This window comes from Triticum urartu, chromosome 7A, assembly GCF_056163025.1.
Source record: "Triticum urartu cultivar PI428250 chromosome 7A, HENAU_Tu73, whole genome shotgun sequence".
NCBI lineage: Eukaryota > Viridiplantae > Streptophyta > Magnoliopsida > Poales > Poaceae > Triticum > Triticum urartu.
The window spans coordinates 371,521,441-371,536,224 of record NC_141879.1 but is presented as its reverse complement, the minus strand read 5'-3'; the positions used below and the strand labels follow the sequence as shown (position 1 = coordinate 371,536,224).

Sequence of the window (14,784 nt, the reverse complement as noted above, 5' to 3'; positions counted from 1 at the left end):
AACCCTAATTTTTTTTTGTGTGGCTTTTTCGTGGACTGTAGGTATGAAGAACAGACTCGATCTAATCTACGAAAAACTGTAAAATCTCACCGAGCAACCTGGAAATCTGATACCACTTGATAGAGGCAAAGGTGTCCCGATGTTTCGATGAGATGGTGGCTATCGTTTTCTGTGGGAGTCGACCTTGACGATCCGACTACGATCGTGCGAGACGTCGCGCCTTAGCAATCGCTAAACCAACTTCCGAGGGGTTATTGACCACGCCGGAGCACGATCAACCTGACCACGAGGGCCTGTTTCCTGCGAGCAAACGAAGAACAAGCAAGAAACTGAGATTGCAACCTGGATATTGCGAATATAAGATGAAAGCTTTATTGATCAAGGTGGGGTTCTGTGACGTCTTGGTCTGGTCGTTGGACACAAACGAAGTACGCGAAGTTGCAGCTATGGCGAACTTTTAATCTAAACAAAACCCAAAGTCTAAACGACGCCCTAAGGGCTGTATATATGGAGGAAGAGAGGGGAATTTCGTGGCCCTTGAGGGTGGGGTCCGAAACCAACCCTAACTCTTGTTTCCCCACACATACGGACTCTAAAAATAGCCTATACTTAAGTATTTCGAAATTACATGGGCCTGGCCCATTAATAAGGTGACGCAGCACCTAGAATAGCCTATGGACGAATATTATGAAGTGGCATCTTGTATATTTCGTCCATGGCTTCATGCACTCCTTATGGCGGCTTCAAAGTCCTGAAATCATCACTTGTAACTCCGTTCTTGATCCCCTTGCGCATGCCATCAACTTCATGTGTGTTCTTGCTCCAATGTTCATCCTTCTCCAAGCTAGGCCCTTCATTTGAAAGCAAAACAAATGATAGAGGCAAAGGTGTCCCGATGTTTCGATGAGATGGTGGCTATCGTTTTCTGTGGGAGTCGACCTTGACGATCCGACTACGATCGTGCGAGACGTCGCGCCTTAGCAATCGCTAAACCAACTTCCGAGGGGTTATTGACCACGCCGGAGCACGATCAACCTGACCACGAGGGCCTGTTTCCTGCGAGCAAACGAAGAACAAGCAAGAAACTGAGATTGCAATCTGGATATTGCGAATATAAGATGAAAGTTTTATTGATCAAGGTGGGGTTCTGTGACGTCTTGGTCTGGTCGTTGGACACAAACGAAGTACGTGAAGTTGCAGCTATGGCGAACTTTTAATCTAAACAAAACCCAAGTCTAAACGACGCCCTAAGGGCTGTATATATGGAGGAAGAGAGGGGAATTTCGTGGCCCTTGAGGGTGGGGTCCGAAACCAACCCTAACTCTTGTTTCCCCACACATACGGACTCTAAAAATAGCCTATACTTAAGTATTTCGAAATTACATGGGCCTGGCCCATTAATAAGGTGACGCAGCACCTAGAATAGCCTATGGACGAATATTATGAAGTGGCATCTTGTATATTTCGTCCAAGGCTTCATGCACTCCTTATGGCGGCTTCAAAGTCCTGAAATCATCACTTGTAACTCCGTTCTTGATCCCCTTGCGCATGCCATCAACTCCATTCGTGTTCTTGCTCCAATGTTCATCCTTCTCCAAGCTAGGACCTTCATTTGTAAGCAAAACAAATGTATCCAATTTAGGCAGCATCATAATCTCATGAACATTAGAATCATTACCAAGAAACGAAAGTACCTGGTAATTTAATTGGCGTGCGCGAGCTCTAGTAATTGGTCCAGTATATGTAACAGTAGGGGCTGTGGGTGTAACAATGGTATTGATGTCCTCATCATCCTCCCCTTCTTGAAATGAAGTCGTCCTCGACGGAAGCTCATCTTCCTCACCCAAATAAGGCTTCAAATCTGCAATGTTAAAAGTGGGACTAACCCCAAAATCTGCAGGTAGCTCAAGTTTATATGCATTATCATTTATTTTCTCTAAAACCTTAAAAGGACCATCAGCACGTGGCATTAGCTTTGATTTGCGCAGATTAGGAAATCTATCTTTACGCAAATGTAACCAAACAAGATCTCCAGGTGCAAACACAACATGTTTTCTACCCTTATCTCCAGCAAGTTTATATTTAGCATTCATACGCTCAATGTTTTCCTTAGTTAACTCATGCATTTTTAAAATCAATTCAGAACGTTCTTTAGCATCAAAATTAACCTTCTCCGAAGATGGAAGAGGCAACAAATCAATAGGTGCACGAGGTAGGAAACCATACACAATTTCAAAAGGGCACATCTTAGTAGTAGAATGCAATGAACGATTATAAGCAAATTCAATATGAGGCAAGCATTCTTCCCACATTTTCTTGTTATTCTTCAAAACAGCCCTAAGCATAGTAGACAATGTTCTATTGACTACTTCAGTTTGTCCATCAGTTTGGGGGTGACAAGTAGTACTAAAAAGCAGCTTAGTCCCCAACTTAGCCCATAAACATCTCCAAAAGTGGCTAAGAAATTTAGTATCACGATCTGAAACAATAGTATTTGGCACACCATGTAAGCGAATAATTTCACGAAAGAACAAATCAGCAACATTAACAGCATCATCACTTTTATGACATGGTATAAAGTGTGCCATTTTCGAGAACCTATCCACGACAACAAATATGCTATCCCTCCCCTTCTTTGTTCGAGGTAAACCTAAAACAAAGTCCATAGATATATCCTCCCAAGGAACACTAGGTACAGGCAAAGGCATATATAAACCATGAGGATTGAGTCGTGACTTAGCTCTTTGACAGGTAGTGCAGCGAGCAACAAAACGCTCAACATCCCGTCTCATCTTTGGCCAAAAGAAATGTGTAGCAAGTATATCCTCCGTCTTCTTGACGCCAAAGTGTCCCATTAATCCTCCTCCATGCGCCTCCTGCAATAACAAAAGACGAACGGAGCTAGCTGGAATGCATAGCTTGTTAGCACGAAACACAAATCCATCGTTAAGAACGAACTTGTTCCAAGTTATCCCTTCCTTACAATTCTGCAATACATCTTTAAATTCAGCATCATTAACATATTGATCCTTGATGGTCTCCAAACCAAATATTTTAAAGTCAAGTTGTGAAAGCATAGTATAACGACGAGACAAGGCATCAGCAATAACATTTTCTTTACCCTTCTTGTGTTTAATGACATAAGGGAAAGTCTCAATTAATTCAACCCATATAGCATGTCTACGGTTCAGTTTTGCTTGACTTTTAATGTGTTTCAAAGATTCATGATCAGAATGTATAACAAATTCCTTGGGCCATAAATAATGTTGCCATGTTTCTAAGGTCCGAACAAGAGCATATAATTCTTTATCATAAGTAGAATAGTTCAGACTAGGCCCACTCAATTTTTCAGAAAAGTATGCAACAGGTTTTCCATCTTGTAATAACACACCTCCTAATCCAATTCCACTAGCATCACATTCAAGCTCAAAAGTCTTATTGAAATTAGGAAGTTGGAGTAAAGGAGCATGTGTTAACTTATCTTTCAATACCGTGAAGGCTTCTTCCTGTGCGGTACCCCAAACAAAAGGTACATCCTTCTTTGTAAGCTCGTTGAGAGGTGCAGCAATGGTGCTGAAATCTCTCACAAAACGCCTATAGAAACCAGCGAGGCCAAGGAAACTCCTCACTTGTGTGACCGTTTTGGGCTGCGGCCAACTCTCAATAGCTTCAATCTTGGCTTTATCAACTTCAATTCCCTGTGGAGTAACAACATAGCCAAGAAAAGATACTCGGTCGGTGCAAAAGGTGCACTTTCCAAGGTTACCAAACAAACGTGCATCACGTAGAGCAATAAAAACAGCACGTAAATGTTCCAAATGGTCCTCCAAAGATTTGCTATAAATCAATATGTCATCAAAGTAAACTACCACAAATCGTCCAATGAAGGCACGTAAAACTTCGTTCATTAACCTCATGAAAGTACTAGGTGCATTAGTTAACCCAAAAGGCATGACTAACCACTCATATAATCCAAACTTAGTTTTAAATGTTGTTTTCCATTCATCTCCCAATTTCATACGAATTTGATGGTAACCACTACGCAAATCAACTTTGGAGAATATTGTAGAGCCACTCAATTCATCAAGCATATCATCTAGCCTAGGAATAGGATGACGATAACGAATAGTAATATTATTAATGCCTCTACAATCAACGCACATACGCGACGTACCATCCTTTTTCGGCACTAAAATGATAGGAACAGCACAAGGACTAAGGGATTCGCGTATATAACCTTTGTCGAGCAGTTCTTGTACTTGACGCATAATCTCCTTCGTCTCCTCTGGATTGGTACGGTATGGTGCACGGTTGGGTAATGATGCACCGGGAATTAAGTCAATTTGATGCTCAATCCCGCGAATAGGTGGTAATCCCGGTGGCACGTCTTGTGGAAAGACGTCGGCGAACTCCTGCAAAATGTTAGTGACAGCAGGAGGCAAAGAGGAAGGCGCGTCCTCGAATGAAAATAATGCCTCTTTGCACACAAAAGCATAGCAAACAGATTTGCTAAAATCTAGATCATCAATATCAGATTTGGTGGCAAGTAAACATGCACTTTTCAATTTAATTTCAGAAGCAACACTAGATTGTTTATTATTATTAGGCTGCATTTGTTGCTCAAATTCTTTTGCCACAATCTGATTTTCACTCTTAGTTTTCTCCTGTTTTGCTTTATTAGCTCTATTAATATCATCTTTCAAAATGGAATCAGGAGTCATAGGAAGCAAAGTAATATTTTTATCCTTATGAACAAGAGTATACTGATTGTTTCTACCATGGTGAATAGAATTTTTATCAAATTGCCATGGTCTACCAAGTAATAAGGAACATGCTTGCATAGGTACCACATCACAATCAACATAATCAGCATATGTAGAGATACTAAAATGCACACGAACAGTACGTGTTACCTTAACCTTGCCGCTGTTGTTGAACCATTGGATGTAGTATGGATGTGGATGTGGTCTTGTGGTGAGAGATAGCTTCTCCACCATCTCGATGCTAGCCAAGTTGTTGCAACTCCCTCCATCTATGATCACGCGAACAGAACGTTCCTTCACAACTCCCTTTGTATGGAACAAATTATGCCTCTGATTTTGCTCAGCTTGTGTAACCTGCACACTCAAAACACGTTGAGCAACTAAACATTCATACCTGTCAGCATCTTCAGGAGCCATGTATTGCGTCTCATGATCAGAATCGTCTCCACCGTGTTCGTCACGTGTAATAAGAGCCAAAGTCTCCTCATCATAGTCACTAGCGGACTCATACCCACCATCCTCAGTAACAATCATCACACGCTTAGATGGGCATTCTCTCGCATAATGACCTCCACCCTTGCAACGTCGACAAATAATATCATGTGTCTGCCCTGTTGATGCCATGGATGAAGAAGAGCTCTTTGCAGGCCCAGAAGGTGTGCTCTTGGCAGATAGTGGTGATTGTGCCTGCTTTATTGTATCACGGTTGGAGGTGGCAGCCGACGGAGGCGCCGGTGAAGCAGAACGTGTGGAAGTAGATGATGCACGTGGTGTCCATGAAGAAGGTCGACCTGCAGAAAAGTTAGTCCGCGCCAATGCCTGTCGATCCTGCACTTCACGTTCAGCTTTACAAGCAAGATGGAATAAACGAGTGATATTAGTATACTCCTTATACTCTAGAATCGTCTGAATCTCTCTATTTAATCCACCCATAAAACGTGCAAGCATAGCTTCATTCTCCTCAACAATACCACATCTAATCATGCCAGTTTGTAATTCCTGATAATATTCTTCTACAGAATTTTTTCCCTGTCTTAAGCGCTGCAATTTTTGAAGTAATTCACGTTGATAATATGGTGGAACCCAACGAGTACGCATAGCAGTTTTCAAAGCAGCCCAAGTAGCAGGAATGGGATATAATCTACAATGCTCAGACCACCAAACACATGCAAAACTAGTGAATGCACAAACAGCAGCAGGAACACGTCTCTCCTCGGGATATTGTAAACATGTAAATCGTTATTCAGTTTCTAACTCCCAAGTAAGGTATATATCAGGAACATATCTACCCTCAAATGGTGGAATATTCAATTTTAGTTTAGGGAGATGGTCATGATCTCGTACCTGAGGGTGAGCCCTACCATTGCCATTATTTGCATGTGGACGACCTGATGGTTGCTGTGCTGGTGGTGGCACGTAGTTCTGATTTTGATCAACCTCATCCTCGTAATCGCTAGCAAAATCATCCTCCTCCGCATCAGCAGCAGGAGCCACAGAAGTAGCAACAGGAGCACCAACAGTTTGGCCAGGTGCAAGAGGGAGACGGCTCGCTCGGCGGAGGGCTGTTTCACGATGTGTAGGTAGTCGTCGTTGTTGTTGTTGTAGAGGTGCGTTAGGTGCAGCCGGTGGTGGTGGTGGAAGACGCGCGAGCAATTCATTAAACCTGTTATCGAGCTTTGTTTCGAACGTCTTCTCCATGTCATCTATCTTCTCCATGGCCTCTTCAAATCTGTTTAGCACATCCTGCACCTGTCCATTCATCATTTGCTGAAATTTATCATGCAACTCCTGATTCGTCATGTTCTCCCAGTCAGTCTCGTCGGCTTGTGATCCTGCCATGGTTAGCAACAATAGAAAACACACAAGAATATGATCCTACAGAATACTAACAAGAGGTGGTGGTGGCGGGTGTCACAAATCCGTCAAGCAAATCTCAAATTCTTACCAGTTCTTACCCAGCAGCAGGCGGTGATCGGCAACCGTTGTAGTCAAAACTCTCAAAAGCTTGGATAGAGCGATTGCCAGGGAGAGTCAAACGCACGACGTAGAGGTATGTGGAGCTGGGAAGGCTTATAGTATGGTAGCAAAAAGGGTCAGCAATAATCAATTCAGAGATGCAAAGTTGAATAAACGCTCAACGACGGTACTGTGCTGGTCCTAGGCTAGACCGTGCTAGAGACGCGAGCCTAGAACACTAACAAAATCACGGCGCTGCACGTAAATCAGGGAAAAGCACACTCTGGAACTTTTTTTTTTGTTTTTTTTTTTGCGCTCCTCTTTTTTTTTTGCGCTCCTCTTTTTTTTTTTTTTTTTGCGAAAAATTACTATAATGGCGAGTGTCTCAAAACTCTTCCCTCGTCAAACTAATAGGATGGGCACGAAATTTTTTTTTTCACTTTTTTTTTCGGAAATCAGGGCAGCGACGACGAAAAAGTGCGACAAAAAATCACTATGATGGCACGTGGCTCAAAAGACTCAGAAAAGCCTAAAAATAGGATAGGGAAAAAATATTTTTGCCCGTGAAAATTTTGGCCTAAAAACTGCCCGGGGGTCTCCAGACTCTTTTTTTTTTTCCGAGACCTACGCAGGCAAGGAAACACGAATCGGAATTGAGATTGATCTCAAGAACAAACCTAATATGAGAAGAACTCGGATTGGTGGTGGATATATGGTGGATTCAGAGCGGTGGCGGATAAGCAAAAGTGGTAGATGGGTGATGATGATGGTGCGGCGGTGGCGTGACAACTTGTGACCAGAACTCGAAACTCTAAAAGACTAGACTCTAAGACCAGCAACTTGACACGACGATGCAACCGCAAATTCAACAAAGCAAAAACCCTAAAAAGATTATGCAAAGGCTCAGATTGGTTCGGATATGATGAACTAACCCTAATTTTTTTTTGTGTGGCTTTTTCGTGGACTGTAGGTATGAAGAACAGACTCGATCTAATCTACGAAAAACTGTAAAATCTCACCGAGCAACCTGGAAATCTGATACCACTTGATAGAGGCAAAGGTGTCCCGATGTTTCGATGAGATGGTGGCTATCGTTTTCTGTGGGAGTCGACCTTGACGATCCGACTACAATCGTGCGAGACGTCGCGCCTTAGCAATCGCTAAACCAACTTCCGAGGGGTTATTGACCACGCCGGAGCACGATCAACCTGACCACGAGGGCCTGTTTCCTGCGAGCAAACGAAGAACAAGCAAGAAACTGAGATTGCAATCTGGATATTGCGAATATAAGATGAAAGTTTTATTGATCAAGGTGGGGTTCTGTGACGTCTTGGTCTGGTCGTTGGACACAAACGAAGTACGTGAAGTTGCAGCTATGGCGAACTTTTAATCTAAACAAAACCCAAGTCTAAACGACGCCCTAAGGGCTGTATATATGGAGGAAGAGAGGGGAATTTCGTGGCCCTTGAGGGTGGGGTCCGAAACCAACCCTAACTCTTGTTTCCCCACACATACGGACTCTAAAAATAGCCTATACTTAAGTATTTCGAAATTACATGGGCCTGGCCCATTAATAAGGTGACGCAGCACCTAGAATAGCCTATGGACGAATATTATGAAGTGGCATCTTGTATATTTCGTCCAAGGCTTCATGCACTCCTTATGGCGGCTTCAAAGTCCTGAAATCATCACTTGTAACTCCGTTCTTGATCCCCTTGCGCATGCCATCAACTCCATTCGTGTTCTTGCTCCAATGTTCATCCTTCTCCAAGCTAGGACCTTCATTTGTAAGCAAAACAAATGTATCCAATTTAGGCAGCATCATAATCTCATGAACATTAGAATCATTACCAAGAAACGAAAGTACCTGGTAATTTAATTGGCGTGCGCGAGCTCTAGTAATTGGTCCAGTATATGTAACAGTAGGGGCTGTGGGTGTAACAATGGTATTGATGTCCTCATCAACAAATGTATCCAATTTAGGCAGCATCATAATCTCATGAACATTAGAATCATTACCAAGAAACGAAAGTACCTGGTAATTTAATTGGCGTGCGCGAGCTCTAGTAATTGGTCCAGTATATGTAACAGTAGGGGCTGTGGGTGTAACAATGGTATTGATGTCCTCATCAAGGCGTCACAGAATCCCATCTTGATCAATAAAGCTTTCATCTTATATTCGCAATATCCAGATTGCAATCTTAGTTTCTTGCTTGTTATTCGTTTGCTTACAGAAAATAGACCCTCGTGGTCAGGTTGATCCTGCTCCGGCATGGTCAATAACCCCTTGGAAGTTGGTTTAGCGATTGCTAAGGCACGATGTCTCACACGTTCGTAGTCGGATCGTCAAGGTCGACTCCCATAGGAAATGATAGCTATCTCATCAAAACATCAGGACACCCTCGCCTCTGTCACATCTAAAGGCTGTGAAAATGAATACTAGGCAAAAACTTCTGCTGCCACACGTTCAAATGGTAGACCAACAGTAAAGAAGGCACTGAAGAAGTCCTTGGCATATGAACAATGTGCTGACAACCCAAAAGCACCTGTCTATATCCCAGGTTAGAGAATGCTACGAGACAAAGCGTACGAGCAGCTGAGGCTTGAGATGAAGATTCTACATGAAAAAATTGTGTAATCAGAGCTTGCCAATAATAAGCAGGGATCCATCATTAACCCAACACTCTACACTACGAAGGTGCCAAAGGGATATACTTTCTTTGAAAAATTTAGTGGGGACAAAATATACAAAGATTACAAAGAGATCTTCTATATGTTCAGATTCTATAGTATTGAAACTTGCCTAATGAGGCTATGGACATTTTTTCAAGCCACTGAGGTAAGAAGCAAGAAAATTTCTGATGTCGCCATAGATGACCCTTATCTCATGAACGAGGAAAACCTAAAAAAAATGAGGAAGGGAGGCGATGCATGAAGAGCTACCTTCTGGATTTCATGCAACAGAACAAGGTTAAAAACTTTCTCCTCATGCCGTACTGACCCATGTACATACTTCTTTGGCTTATGCTTTCGCTTTTGTACCTTTCCTTCATATGTTTTTCACATCTCAAATTTTGCAACTTTGTCATGATCATGTGGTATGTTTACTCTCTTTTGCGCAGGCCCCATTGGGTTCTCCTAGTGCTAAGACTGCAAAGGTGCAATTTTTACATGCTGGATTCCATGAAGAGCCCGGGAAAAGACTGGTCCCTCCTGAAGGACCTTCTCGATGATTGTCTTTTTGATTGGAATACTACAGGAGGCCACACGGTTGAGAAAAACTATAAAGGAACTGGAAAGAAAATGATTGCCTTCAGATGGAACACTCTATCTTGTATGCAACAACCGCCGACTAGTCTGACATGTGGCTCATACACCTACATTCACATGGAAGAATTCATATAGTCCACCAAAATGTTAAATAATCATGATAAAATCCTCAAATGTGGTTAAGAAGTACAAAACAATTAGCCCGAAGCTGGCTTAGTGCTAGAAGAACAACAAGGCAAGTTCGCGGCTATTATAAACAAGGAGGTCCACTTGTCGTCCGACCTATTCTATAATGACTACGAAGAAGATGCGTCCAACCAACAGAAGAGCCTTACGTAGTGCATTGCAGCGGCCAAACCTGAAACCATGACTAAACAAATTTGGCGTCATGCAGTATGTAGTTGATGGCCATGTATTTTGTGTAACTCGTTTATTCTTAATGTACTTCTCGTTCTTCATTTTAAGTGTTTACCACTAGTTTTATTCCTGATTTGCTTGCATTTTTATTGATAAGTGTCCCCTGTTTGCATCATCTAATGCTGTTGTGGCAGCATAATATATGCCGCACTAACAAGGGCCCGCCGCTCAAACAAAACAGAGTACTGGCGGGCGGCCAGCTTTGTCTGCCATAGGTATGGCTGCCCGATGCTGCTAGTAGAGGGATAACATATACGGTTATATAGCATCGCTCTTCACTGTTATGGCCCTACCAGTGGTGGGCGGGCGCCCGCAACTGATGACCCCTTAGCAGTGGTAGGAAGTCAGTGGCGGGCGGCCCAAAGAGCCTCGCTCGCCATTGCTAGCCATTTGGCGCCCGCCACAACTAGGCTTTCCTGCAGTAGTGGGATATAACACAACCTGGTCTTATCATCCATTTATCCATACCATCTGAGATCCCTTGATGGACAAACAAGCGAAGTTTGTTTTCCTTCAATCTCTTGAATGTTTAACTACAACTTAGCAAAATTAATGTATCTACCCTGACTTACTAGTTTGTATTTTCATGCAGGGCTTGTTAAATATATAGTTAAAAGAGATCGTGGTTACTCCTGCATCCAAATTTTGCTGGAAAGACATGAAGCATCAATCAAATTTGTTGGTCGACTTGACTCCCTTATTTAAGTGTTTCCATGTTGGAGGCCTAGTGGGAATATGTAGCCAGTGGTGCAAAGCTTGAATAGGATGAATTGTGTCATTCACAAAATTTGGTAGAATGACTTCTATGTTAAATATTCTCTTGATGAACTGTTGCTTCATATAGTGTCGTGATTGTTTTATTCCTCTTTTAACAAATACTTCCACCTTTGGTTATTCCTGAATTGATGCCCAATTCTGGTCCAATCACGCTGGCTATTAGTCACAACAAGATGTTCATGGCAAGGTACATAATTTACCCTAGAATGGGAACCATTCACATTTATAAGTGGGAGGTTGTGATGGAAATGCATCCACATTTAAAAATGGGAGTCAATTGTAACAACCCAAGACCGACGCCCCAGACGCCTTCCATGTTTCTCGTTGTCGCCATCTGTTTTTAATTGTTTGTTAAATTTCATCATGGCATCATGTGCATTGCATCCGCATGTTTTCATAAAACTCGTGGACCATCCGCAGCTGGCGCTTCTTCCTTGTCTGTGTTAACCTTCTTTCAGATCAACTGGACCGCTCTTTTCTCTCTCTTCTGTGAGCTCACCAAACTCCCCTCTCTTTCGTCAAACCCCTCGTGCACGTCTGAAAGTTGTCCCAAACCCGACCCGGGCAGTCATCGTCGTTGGATTCGGATCATCCCCAAACATCCCTAAAATATCTTCGGTTTCTTATTTGGACTTTCCTAGCCTATTTATCTCGACCATTGGATTTTAATCGGAGGGTCCGATTAGCCCCTAACCAAAAACGCACCTGCTACGTAGATAGGTCCAACCCTAGGATCTAGGCAGCTTGTCCCATCTTCCCATTCCGCCGCCGCCACCAGCCTCCTCGGGATCCATCCCGAGACAACCACCTCTCCACCTACTCGGTCCAAAAATCCACCTACTTTCCTCCTGTTCCTCGCCTGACCAACCATGGAGCAGCAGCCTGCCCGCGCGCCTTTGCTCGTCCCCGAGCAAACAGCTCGGCGCCCCGCCACCACCGTAGGACCAATAGATGAGCGTCGTCCCTCTCTTCCTTGTTCCTCTCGCTCCCTCTCCCTCCTTCTGTTCTTCTTTCTCCCGCTCTCTCTCACATCTCTCTCTCACAGGACCCTGACGGGGAAGGTGCCTGAAGTCCAAGCTCGTCCGGCCCCTCCCCCTCTACAGATCCATCTTCGGGGAACGGATCCGCGCCTGAGGCCCCCTCCTCGACCCTCCCCATGCGAACCCCATCGCGGCTCGTCACCATGGCCGGCCCTGCCAAGCTCCACCCCGCCGCCACCTTCCTCAACCTCCGCCTCGCCTCGGGAAACCCCATCGCCGTCGGCAAGCCCCCCTCATGTGAGCCGCGCCTCACCACCAGTGTCGTGCCTCCCCATCCCCTCGTTCTCTCGATTCTCTCACACCCATTTTCTCTTGCTCAACAGGAGCCCCGCCAGGGATCTCTGAGCCGCGGCCGCCCCGACCCGATGCGCCTCCACCCCTTCTACGTCTAAGTCTGGTGCCCCGTGGCCGGATCCGCCGGTCGTCTGCTCGCAAGTAGCCGGCACCGTGCCCGTGACCCCCTACTTTGCCCGTTCATGCACCCGCTTGCTCCACATCGAGGAGGTGCCTCTGCTTCATGCACGCGCCCGGTCAAGCCGCGCCCTCGATCTCTAGTGCTGCTTCCCGCGTTGACCCCTGGTGCGCGGGCCGCCTCCTTCGCCAGGGCGTCGGCCTAGCTCCCTTCGCCCACGAGGCGCAACTCCATGCACCTCTGTAGGCCTAATGTGAGCATTCCCAACTAGCCCAGTTCACCTCAGATTTAGCCCGCATATGTTTTTCCTGTGTGCTGCGAATTTATCCAATTATCCAGAAACTGCATATTTCCAGATTGACCCTCCATGTTCATGCATTTAATAATTCACAAATCGTGCACCAGATTAAAATGATTTAAACATGTAAAATGCTTAGAATTTCATCTAGTTTCATAATATCCAACTTCCATCCATGTTAAAAATATTAAACTTGTTGTTTGTATTAATTTTCTAAATGTCATGTTTAAATAGTTTATTTCATAACTTAATAACCGTAACTCCGAATTAAATAAACTTTATATGTAAATGGTGTAGAAAAATGAATAGATTATCATGGTGGCATTACTTTGCATGTTTAATAACTCTAAAATTGTGTATAGAGCAGAACTGTAGCAAATTCGAAATATGCATATGGGGATTTTCCGGAATTGTTGTCTGTTATTTCCGGCCACATTTAAACTTGCCTAAATAGTTTGTTTACTTAGGCTTCACCTTTTTCCATGTTAACCAACATTTAATATTGTTGTGTACATAAACAAGAGTGAACTATATGATAGGTATGTGTGGTTTCGTCAATATGCAACTTGTTGCATATTGAGCTCCACTTAATTTATAGTATTGTTTGTTGCAATTTGCCATGCCATGCCTCATTAAACCGGACATGCATCATACTTGATTGTGCATCATGCCATGATTATGCTTGTTGGTTTACCATGTTGTTCGCTTCTTTTCAGTTGTGGTTCTTCTCAATAGTTCCAGTTACGTTGCGGTTGTGAAGATTCGTTCGACTACGCCCATTCGTCTACTTCATGGACTCGGTCTTCTTCCTAGCGGGATTTCGGGCAAGATGACCGTCACCTTGGATCTCACTACTATCTTTGCTATGCTAGTTGTCTCGATGCTATCGCTATATGGCGCCACTCACCACTTGTTTATCAAGCCTCTCAATATGCCATAAAATAGCCTCTAACCTTTTCACCATTCCAGCAAACCGTTGTTTGGCTATGTTACCACTTTTCTCAGCCCCTCTTATAGCATTACTAATCGCAGGTGCAGTTGCAGTTTGTGCCATGTTGGAGCATGGATTTCATGGGATATCACAATATCACATATTTAATTAATGCATCTATATACTTGGTAATGGGTGGAAGGCTCGGCCTTTTGCTTGGTGTTTTGTTCCACTCTTGCCGCCCTAGTTTCCGTCATATCGGTGTTATGTTCCTTGATTTTGTGTTACTAACACGGTCGGGGTTTATGCCCCCCCCCCTTGAGAGTTTGCTTTGAATAAAACTCTTCCAGCAAGGCCCAACTTTAGTTTTACGATTTGCCTAATAACAACTAAAACTTGCATAGGGACATTCCGGACCTCAAGGATAATTAATCAACAACCTAGGCCAGTGCTCCTCATGAGTGTTGGTCCAAACTAGAGCACTATGCGGGGCCGCCCCGGGGCAACCTGGGTTATTTTTGGCACCTGCATGAACAGCTCATTCGTCTTGGCCTGAGACGAGATATGCGCGGCTACTATCAAGGGGTCGGCACGCCGGGAGGTCTTGCTAGACTTGTTTTACCATTGTTGAAATGTCTTGTGAATCGGGATTCCGAGCTTGACTGGGTTTTTCCGGGAGGAGGATTTTCCTCCGTTGATTGTGAGAGTTTGTGATCGACTAAGTTGGGACACCCCTGCATGGTTTGATCTTTCGAAAGCCGTGCCTACGGTTATGTGGCAGATGGGAATTTTTAATATCTAGTTGTGGAGAACTTGACACCAGATCCGAATTAAAATACACCAACCACGTGTGTAACTGTGACTGTCTCTTTTTGAGTTAGTGGAGAAGAGAACACAGTGGGGTTATGTTTGAACATTAG

The 14,784-nt window shown here is 43.9% G+C and overlaps 1 long non-coding RNA gene across 1 annotated transcript; it reads left to right on the top strand.

Moving 5' to 3' along the window:
- Positions 1-11,924: 11,924 nt before the first annotated feature.
- Positions 11,925-14,120, top strand: LOC147959637 (uncharacterized). Its single transcript, XR_015611553.1, has 3 exons — positions 11,925-12,460; positions 12,547-12,888; positions 13,650-14,120. It is a non-coding gene; the product is annotated as an uncharacterized LOC147959637 (long non-coding RNA).
- The last annotated feature ends 664 nt before the right edge of the window (positions 14,121-14,784 follow it).